Source organism: Coenobita brevimanus, chromosome 96 (assembly GCF_032717465.1).
Source record: "Coenobita brevimanus isolate Jiangsu-jjx chromosome 96, ASM3271746v2, whole genome shotgun sequence".
Lineage (NCBI taxonomy): Eukaryota > Metazoa > Arthropoda > Malacostraca > Decapoda > Coenobitidae > Coenobita > Coenobita brevimanus.
Genome location: NC_137049.1, coordinates 214,635 through 225,823, shown reverse-complemented (window position 1 = coordinate 225,823; position 11,189 = coordinate 214,635). Strand labels below are relative to the sequence as shown.

Here is an 11,189-nt window from a genome sequence, read left to right as displayed (position 1 = left end):
CGTGAAGGTCTACGACAGGTGTTCTTAAAGTAGTGCCTCAATACCCCCAGAGGGTGTCGCAATGGGTTCTTGGGGGTATCCAGAGGGGCATCCTGGGAAAAAGTGACCAATTTCGTGTACGGTAACACTCACTGGCAACACAGAAGGAAAACAAAGTTGTGTATGTTATTTTGCTGAACACAGAAGGCGACAGAATTCAGCTGTTTCTGTACAGTCATTCTCTTTTCGCTTTTGACGTGAAAGTAAATGGAGTAATAATATCAGAAAGGGAGATCAGGCTGACTTCGAGATGAACCTGGGGGTATCAGGGTCGAAAAAGTTTACGAACCACTTGTCTAAGAATACAACTTGACTCATTCCCATGGCGCCTCTCTCTCTCTCTCTCTCTCTCTCTCTCTCTCTCTCTCTCTCTCTCTCCATAATAAATGTAAACCACTCACCACGGTAGGCTTGGCTCCATTTACCTTGTCTAAGGCATTTTTTCTTAATTACTTTGTCCGACTTAGGCTTGACAGCTAGTCCTACGCAGAGAGAGAGAGAGAGAGAGAGAGAGAGAGAGAGAGAGAGAGAGAGAGAGAGAGAGAGAGAGAGAGAGAGAGAGAGAGAGACCTGTTTTATTATTATTATTATTATATTATTATTATTATCATCATCATCATCACCATCATCACATTACCATAAAAACTGAAAAGCAGTATGTTTGCTGGCTTAGGAGACTCATTTGCACCTCGTGATTTCTATAACCTGGTGTGATGGTGCTATGACAACGACGATGATGGGATTAAGATGGGAAGTGGAAAGATATGGATGATGATGATGATGATGATGATGATGATGATACAGACAGATAGAGAGATTGTGACGGCGACGACAATGATGATTATGATATTCTCATATCAAATATTTATATCCTGGTAATATCGAGTAATATCTCTTCCATCTAGCACCAAATATCTCTTCCACCTAGCACCAAATTATGTTATTCAACAGGGAGTGAGGGAAGGAACCAGGAAGAGTTGTTAACACTGTCAACACATACCACCACCTTCGTCGCAATCATTGTTCAAGCTGACACCAAACTCTTGTTCTGATAAGTTAAGATACAGGACTCTCTCACTGTCGGAAGAACTCTTATATCCCATTCCAGCTAACGTCAGATGATTTTCTTCAGCTGAGAAGAGTCACAAGAGTCAGGGAGCGTTAGTACCTTCCATCTCATTGACATTTGTATTTTTTCTTTCTAAGACCAAACGAATCTACTCTGCACGGGGAAGGCTTTTCGAGCTGTAATGATCATAATAGTACCACACTCTGAACATGTCTAGCAGAGGATAGAATAAATTATAAAATGACGTCACTTGACTGAAAGGGATAATTTCGACACAGAATAAATAATATACACGAGAATATTAATGTATATAATCATAAATGAGGAAGAAACTGACCTGCGCTGCTTCAAGTAAACAAAAAAAAAAGTGAAACTATTTTTTTTAACCCCCCTTTTTCCGACGAACCTAATTAGCAGCTAATGAAGAAAACATTTGGACTTGACAGTTCACCCCCCTCCCCCCAAAAAAAATCCTAACATGAAAGTTTGCAAAAGTGTAAAATGAAGATAACTACATGTGGTTGTTAGAGTGCATATGATTACCAACTGAACGATAATATATGGAATGACTGTTTTCTCTGGGCATTTAATTATCATGAGATGTTTAAGAATAGTTCGTAAAATTACTGAAAAACAATAGTCCTAAAAATGTCCCCGGTGCCAAAATTTGCGACGGTGGTGTTTGCCACAGTCAGCATGAGGGTTGCCACTGAAGTCGACGGGACGTGTTGAAAGGGTGTCAGAAATTGGCGGTGAATGTGTTGTGATGATCTGCGAGTCGGCCCAGAATATTAATATCACTCCTCTTCCCTTCCCCTCCCCCCTACCTCTCTCTCTCTCTCTCTCTCTCTCTCTCTCTCTCTCTCTGACTGGCGGGGGCTTATTTAAGGCGTTAATGGGATTTGGTTGGAAACGTGTTCTTTTGTGGAGGTCTGGGGTCGGGAGGGCGTTAATGGCAAATGTTAATGAGGCAAGCAGGCACGGCAACCAGGTAAGAAAGTTGACAGAAAAGACAAATTAATAGATGACAGCTGGATAGCCAGATACCAGAGATGGATATATAGACGCACAGATACAGACAGACAAACGCACAAATATAGACATACAGAACACCCTTGTTTGCAGTGCGCGGTGCACCTAACAGGCATGGTGAGGTCGACGTTTTCTTCTTAACCCTCAGTAAACATTATATCAACATACAACACAGGCTGACAGTCGAAAGATGGCCAGATCTGGTGTCGTCGCAGAGTAAGCAGTGCTCATCTTTACGACACTGCTCTTTTGACTGGCACCTCTTATGACTTTTTTCACACTTCTGACGGCATATCTGAATTAGGGAAGGTGCTGTTGATATCTAAGCACCTAGCAATGCTCCATTTGCAGCGAAAGTGCAAACAAGGAAACGTTTACTATTTAGACAAACAAACAAACAAAAAAATGGTATCGTACATAAAACGCTCCTCACAAAATTAGTAAGCACTAGCAACAGATACTATATATCTATCTATAGCCACACGTCATAATCCCGTATGGGGTGGCCGTGCGACTTTGAGTTAGTTGTTTTACGGGGAGGCGCACTAACCCTCCTCCAATCCACTTGTTGACACGTAGGGAACACATATTGACTGGTTATATGGTTACCACCCAGCGTTGATAATGGTTTCCTGGCTTACAGGAAACCAATGAGTTTGTCAAAATGTAAAAACCACCTCAAAAGGAACGAAGAGTAATAAAAACTGACAGGAAAGATGTGAGATATAGGAAGAGAGCAGGGCAGACACAGTAAAAGAATAAGGGCGAAGGAAGAAGTAGGCAGCACTACATCAAATGAGTGGATGATGGTCGCCACCACGTACCAATGGCAAGAGATACGTTTTTGAATAATTCATCGCAGCGATTTTGGTCCGAATAATATCAGAGCAACTAGTCCCTCTATCTAAATCATTCATTCAATCATCATCCAATCCGTTTTTGCCACACCAGGATTGCAGGAACCCAGGCTAGGCTACTCAGTCCCGATATTAAAGGTGAGGGTGACCAGCCTCACTCGTCCCTAAACGGCACTGTGAGAAACTCCAACCACCTCTAAGATACATACGGTACGGTACATATCCTTGCAGGTTCAATCCACTTGGAGCGCCTTAACCCACTAAACCACTTAGCAGCAACTGGTTATATGGTTACCACAACCTAGCAAATGGTTTCCTGGTTTACGGGATCAGTCTGACTTGTCATTCAGAGTAGCCATCCGAAGGCACCACCACCTGGGAGTTGATGGTGGGCTGCCTCATCTACCATTTTATTGATAATGTTAATAATATCTATCTATCTATCTATATACCTAGGCTGCTTCCCCCAAGGAAAGGGAGGTAGCCGAGACAGGACGACTCACTCTCCATTTACTCATCCATTCAAACACATTCATTCGCATCTTAGCCCCAAAGGGGAGAACAGACAGATCCTCACCGCATCACACCGCACAAGGGTCAACTGCGCAATGCAAGCAGTGACATCCACAGCAGGGCCCGACAGCAGAACTGGTTTACCCCTGCCACATCATAACAGACCCATCCCCTTACCCGCACCTGACCTGACTAGCTGATCAGACCAAATGCGGGAGAATATCCCCTCAGGGCTGCGTCATCACTTATTCATTCACAATTTCTCTCCATTTATTTCTGTCACGCACAGCCACTCTTCCTTGCTCAACAGACATCCCTCTCGCATCCAGCGCTCTCTTCACACTGTCCATCCATCCTATTCGTGGTCTTCCTCTCAGTCTTACACCTCTCACATCAGATCTAGTTATCTTTTTCACCAATCGCTCATTATCCATTCTCTCCATATGCCCAAACCATTGCAACACCCTCTGCTCAACTCTACCAGCCATCTCCCGAACAACTCCAGTTCTCCTTCGCACTTCATCATTTCGCACTCGATCCATACGCGTCACTCCACACATACTCCTCAGACACCTCATCTCCATTACATTCAAACTTTTCCTCTCTGCTACACCCATATTCCATGTTTCAGCCCCATATAACGCAGTCGGTACCACAACACCCTCATACAGCCTTCTCTTTACATCCATTCTAAGCGAACGACATTTAAACACTTTTTTCATTCCTCCCAGCACCTTTCCTACTTCATTTATTCTAAACTTCACTTCTGCATCTATTCTTCCATCCACAGCAACATGTGACCCTAGATATTTAAAACAATCTACCTCCTCAAGCAACTCACCATTCAAAACTATATTCATCCCCCTACCATCTATCAATATTAATATAAGAAGACAGGTTACTCAGAACAAATTCGAACCTACAAAAATACGAAATATCCAAAAGCTTATCTGCGGTTTGAATCATTACTAGTTCAGTGAGGAAGTTACATATAAAAAGATTTTTACTCTTCCCCTACGAGTACAATTATAAAAATGCAGAGAGGTGGTTTGGACATGTGAAGAGAATGATAGACTGACTAAGAGGGTGTATGTAGGTAAGGTGGAGGGAGAGAGAGGGAGAGGTAGACCGAGGATGAGGTGGAGGGATGGAGTTGAGAGGTATATGAGGGAGGGAGGGGTGAGTTGGGGGGAGGGTAGTCAAATGGTGGGTGACAGAGCGACTTGGAGGCGTTTTGTCTGCGGCCACCCTTTGCGGGATTCGGGCGTCGGGCTATAGATAGATAGATAGATAGAAAGAGGAATATAATGACATGCACATAGATAGTCCCTTACGAGAGAGAGAGAGAGAGAGAGAGAGAGAGAGAGAGAGAGAGAGAGAGAAGAATGGTGCAAGGTGTTGGGTGGAGTGAGAGACGGCATGAAGAAGGAAAAAGTCTACATAAGCTTTTCACGTTAGGGAGGAATTGTGGAGTGGAGAAAGTCCAAGGGGTAGGGGAGGATGCAAAGGGCGAAGGAAGCAGAGGGTGGAGAGGGAAGAAGATGTAGAAAACTTTATAAGCTAAGTTTTTAACCCTATAACCATGTCATGATATAAACCTTTTTAATAATTTGTTCCAGCTAACGTTTGGGACACTAGTAATTTTTTTACACCTAACAGCATAATTTTTATTCAGGAAACAGTGATTCAGAGAAGCCTGAATTTAGTCTCAAAGTCGATATATATCAGGGAGTGTAATGTGAAGTGGTGGAAAGGTTTGGGAGTTTGAGTTAAAGAAGGAAGGAGGGATGAAGATAGGGGAGAGAAAAGGGGGAAGAAGGGAGGGATGTGACAGGAAGCTAGAGAGAAGAAACAGAACTGAGGAGGGGAAAATGAAGAGGAAAGGGAGAAGGTAAAAAATAAGGAAGGAAGGGGGGGAGGGGCGAGAAAAGAGGCCAGGGTAGGCGAAGGGGTAGAAGAGAGAGATGGAAGCCTTCTAGCCTAAAATATTACTCTTAAAATTCCTGAAAATGGCGTGTGATAGTAATCCATCAAAACCAGCACCACTCCCCCCCGCCTCTCTCTCTCTAAGTATAATTCACAGAAAAAATAAAGAAAGAGGGCTCACATGAGTCCAAATCATAACACACGGAAAAACAACAACATCTGACTCGTTCCTTATTGTGTTTTATATACAGGTAGAATGCAGGTAAATTATTTTCTGTCCTCAACTAACGTTTATAACTGACCGTAATAAATACTGGGCTGGACTTGCCTCCGCGCAAACGGATGGTCGTGGCAAGTGTAGTACTTTATTGTGTTCTCGCCAACGGCAAATTAGTATATTCAACTGAGAGTGAGTCACAGGAGCCTGAGTGTCAATACCTGCACCATTATTAGTAACCCTTTCATGGTTGGAATCATCAAGGACTTTAGTGCTGCTAACGCCACACGATTTTCTTGAGCTGAAACTGAGTCACTGACCTTATGATCGTGACAACCCTGGTATTCTGTTCCTGTAATTATCTATATTAGCTGAAAGTCAAACCATATGTGCTGAAGTGGAAAAAAAAAATCAACATCACTATACCGTACACTGACCCCGCAACCAGGAGAAAAATGAAAAAGATTATCAAAAATTTTCCGAGAATTAACTTAAAATCTTCAATATTTATACCAATAGGGAATGAAATGGCCGAAGACATTTTCATAATCTCTTTCAGAAGATCTCCATAAAGAACACCAAAAAGAAAATCTACGTAGAGTGTACTTTCACTGAAATTTCGAAAGATTAAGGCCACGATTGTCAGAAAAGCATTTTACCACTTCAGTTAGAGGACGTCATTCTAATCTGATTCCTGCTACAAACCAGACCATCTGTATTCAGGTTAAGAAAACGCCCTGGTAGTGAAGGAGTAAATGAGAGCAATGTTCACCTCATCCAGCTGGAAGTCTCCCCTAAGATGAAAAGAACTATCAAGGCGGCAATATATATATATATATATATATATATATATATATATATATATATATATATATATATATATATATATATACATACAGTATAGCCTATATCCCATTGGAGCCCAGTGTCCAGAGTATTGGAGAGAACAGGGGATTTTCAAATCTGAATAAAGCAGGGAACCCCCGGGTAAGGACCTATGAGCTTCGCGACCGTGAGCCAATAGGCGGAGGGCGGTACGCTTAGTACCCTCCCAGTGCAATGCCTCGCCCAGCAACTCTGGGATCCAATGGGAGATATATATATATATATATATATATATATATATATATATATATATATATATATATATATATATATATATATATATCAATCGGCGTGAAGCAGTTAAAAGGTGATCATTACGTAATGAAGAAGGTATTATTATTATGACCGTCACCACAAATCATCATCACGTCACCACAGAAATCATCATCGTCACCAAAGAGAGCATCACAATCGCCTCACTAGATTCATATTCAATCATTGCCAGACGCCATGTATCCCAAACGGGCTGGCCAAGGGCTTAGAGTTAATTGTTTTTACAGGGAGGGGCACTAATCCTCCACCAAACCTCACAGGATACGTAGGGAGAACGTTATGCCAACAGCATCTGGTGTTCCCAGGCGGTCACCCATCCAAGTACTAACCAGACCCAACGTTGCTTAACTTCGCTGATCGGACGGGAAGCGGTGTATTCAACTACCATAATATCCGCCACCAGAGAAATCATCATGATCATCACCACCACCACAGCAATCTTATCAATGACAACCAAATCAATATATGCTAATTATATCAGTGACAACCAAACCAATATATCATCATCACCATTACTGAAAAAAAAAAAATCCCCATCATCATCATCATCATCACAATCGTAAGCCAATTTCCCACTAAAAACGCTGGCTGTTAAGAATGAACAAGAGTGGAGCTCGGCAAAAAAATAGAAATTAATCATTACAATCACCAGTATCACTAAAAACACTAATTCCGTTGAAAATATACAGGTTTTAGCATTAGGAAATATTATGCTCATCACACACACATTCCGATGATATTATGTTCATTGTATCAAAGCTGATTTGTAAAAGAAACTGACAGACATTCGAGACATCACAACTGTTTGCAACCATTCACTTGTGACAGGACCACGGTTACAAGTAGACAGTGGAATATTGGCACCTTTTGGTCCCTGAGATAATACATTCAGAACTACGGTATATAAGCAGAACAAAAATCGCCGTCCAGTAGCAAGTATAAAATCTAAATCTTGGGGGTTCATCTCAACAATCAGGGGACGTATCATCAAAGGTGTAGAAAGTCGTCAGGTGTTTGAATAAAAATCAAGAGGACGTAGGAACAGAACCAAATGATCGAAATATTACTGGCGTCGCAGCTGCCAGGGTTGTATGCAGATGGACAAAGACGTCAGGATTAGCGTTTCCTGCCCAGGGACATCTTACCAAAGCAGAATAAAATCAAAGACGTACGGACTACCGGCTCTCCCTGCCTCCGACGCCTAAGGGTAACCGCAGCGGCGTTAACAAGCGCTATTAAGCAGGCTTCCCGTAAGAGGGCAATTTATCGCGACGGGCAATTAGGATGCTGGAACGGGAAGGCGCACCGCTATTTATGGCACGTCGAAAGGCCTTGGGGTGTGGGTGTGGGGGAAGGTGTGGGTGTGGCGGGATGTAGCAGTGGGGGAAGGTATGGATGAGTGTGTGGAATGGTATGGGTTGCGTGAATAATTAGGAGGGCGAGTGGGTGTGAGTGGGAGTGTATGACTACGTGGGTGGATGAGTAAGTGGGTGGATGAATGAGTGCGTGTGTGTCGATGGATTTGTGGGTGCGTGTGTTGATGTGCACGCGTTCATGGATATGTCAGTGCATCTGTGGGCGTGATGAGTTAGTTGGTGTGGGTATGTATGCGGGCGGATGCTTGGTGTGTGGGTGTGTGAGTAGGCGGAAGGGGTGATGAGTGTGTGCGCGCGCGCGTGTGTGAGTGTGTGTGTGAGGGGGGTGGATGAGTGTGTGTGCCTGTGAGCGAGGAGATGGATGAGTGTGTGAGGACATGGATGAGTGTGAGGAGGTGACTGAGAGTGTGCGCGTGTGTGTGAGTAGGTGGATGAGTGTGTGCACGCGCGTGTGAGGAAGTGGATGAGTGTGTGCGCATGTGTGTGAGGAAGTGGATGAATGTGTGTGTGTGTGTGTGTGTGTGTGTGTGTGTGTGTGTGTGTGTGTGTGTGTGTGTGTGTGTGTGTGTGTGTGTGTGTGTGTGACAGAGAGAGAGAGTATGCGCATGCGTGTGAGGGGATGGGAGTATGGCGTCTAAATGTTACGCCTGCCGTTATTGAAACTGACTTGGAAGCAGTAACACACTTTTATTAATACTAAACTAATATAATAACGTAACTAAGGTCAATGCAGTTCTTACATCAGGGACGAGTAAAGGTCTATTGCATTTTTTCATAGTACACCGCTCCAGCCCGAAGATGTCTTTATAACAGTTATAACTGAACTATTGTACTCCCTTTATGAGAGATCGATTAATTAAAGAAAAAAAAAATGGCGGCGCAACTTCCAGGATCATATGCCGCCGGCCGTTTATGAGAGTTCTTCAGACTGGAGGTCCCTCTTACACAATAAAATCCTCAGGAATTAGAAAGAATAATATGGAAGCCACATCCTCATAGGGAAACGGTTAATTGTTAAGATGACGTGAAGCCACTTTTTAGAGTGAATAAAACCGTTTGGGGCAGCAAGCAGGAATGAGATTTGTCAAATTAGAGGGTAAAGCTACAGCAGTGACCTACACAAAAGGCTTATATTACGAGAACAGTTGTCTGCCACTTCGGAAAATCATAAGGTATTCACGAGTGAATTAAATCTCGAAGTGTTTTCAAACGCTTACCACATTATCAACTTCAGTTATCGTTAAATAATTATGTATACTACGATGTGACCTGAGAAGGACACTGTGGAGGAATAAATTAACTGATTTGTACGAGTGCCATAGCAGATGTAAACAACGCCATAACATTCTCGTACCAGACACGGCACTGCCTACGTCAATAGCGTTTTTGTATGTTCGGAATATGGCAGAGAAAAAAAAAAAACTTATCTAGGTCTAATGACATTCTGAATTCATCCATCCATCCATCATCCAATCCTACGTTGCCCCATGAGGAGCGTAGGAGCCCGGGGCTAGGCAAGTTGGTCCTGACATTTATGATGAGAATGACCAGTCTTACTCATCCCTGAGTGGCATTACGTGAGCAATAAACCCCAACCATCCCTTGGATATAAACCATCATCAGCTCAATCCGACTGGAGCACCTTCATTACCCACTAAACCACTAGGCGCCGAAATTTGGTTATATGGTTACCACCCAGCGTAATAAATGGTTTCCTGGTGTATAGGAAACCATTTGGCTTGCCGCTCAGTGTAGAGTCGCCCACAGGCAGAAAGAAGAGGAAAGAATGAAGGAAAGAAAGACAGAAAAGGGAGTGTAAAGTTACCTGTAGGCAGAAGGATGAGGAAAGAATGAAGGAAAGAAAGACAGAAGAGGATGGAAGGAAAGAAAGATGGAGGAGAGGAAAGGGCAGTCATCCGAGAGCAGCACTACATCGTCAGTGAATTCAAATGACCAAAACCCGCAAAAAAATGCAAATTTAATCATTCCCTCGTTGCTATGAAACTGTAAAGACTACTTTATTTAATGCATATGTATGTAGGTACGTACACACGTTATGTTACAGGGAATTTGTGTATCCAATGATTTCAAGAAATCCCTAGTGAATTCGTGAAATGAAGTTGAACTGGGATGGGCTAATTTAGGTTAGGTTAAATCAGGCTGTGGTTAGGATAGGCTGGGATAATCTAGGTCAAGACTAGGTTATATTAGGCTAGGTTTGGCTGGATTGAGATGAATGCTAAGATAGGTTATGCGTTCATCCAAATTAATCTAACCAAACCTAACCTAATCAACTTAACCTAACAACCTAAACTTAACCTAGATCATCCCAGCCTAACCTAGCCGCAGCCTAAATAAATCAAACCTACGTTTGCCCATCCCAGCTCAAACTCATTTCATGAATTCGTTATGGATTTCATTAAACCACTGGTTACACAAATTCCCTGTAACGTATACACATACACTACATACACTAAATATGCATGTATGTACTGTATGTATATTCACACACACTACGTATGTATGCATATAAACACATTAAAATAGAGAGAGAGAGAGAGAGAGAGAGAGAGAGAGAGAGAGAGAGAGAGAGAGAGAGAGAGAGAGAGAGAGAGAGAGAGAGAGAGAGAGAGAATCATTACTCTGACAACAAACACGACAATGACGTACTCTTCAATTTCATTGCTATTTCCAGACGATTTTCCTCGGTTTAGGCGAGCCACCTAGCAACGGAGAGGTTAATGAAGGCCATTTTCAACTACGGTTCGAAAGGCCTCAAATGAGCATAACAAAATAGTCTAATGATACATAAATGAAATGGAAAAGACGTCATCGCAGCAAATAAGTCAGATGTTCCACAAGACTCACCCCAAGATGGCCGGATCTTTTAATGACTGCACAGGTAATCCCCGGCCATATCTTCTCCATATATAACTGATTAATCTCGTATGTCTGTAGTTACCCGCACCATCATAATAATCCTGTAAGACCCTTTGGAGTCC

The 11,189-nt window shown here is 42.7% G+C and overlaps 1 pseudogene; it reads right to left on the bottom strand.

Annotated features, from left to right (window-relative positions):
- Positions 1-7,091: 7,091 nt before the first annotated feature.
- Positions 7,092-7,212, bottom strand: LOC145413590 (5S ribosomal RNA; annotated as a pseudogene).
- Between the last annotated feature and the right edge of the window lie 3,977 nt (positions 7,213-11,189).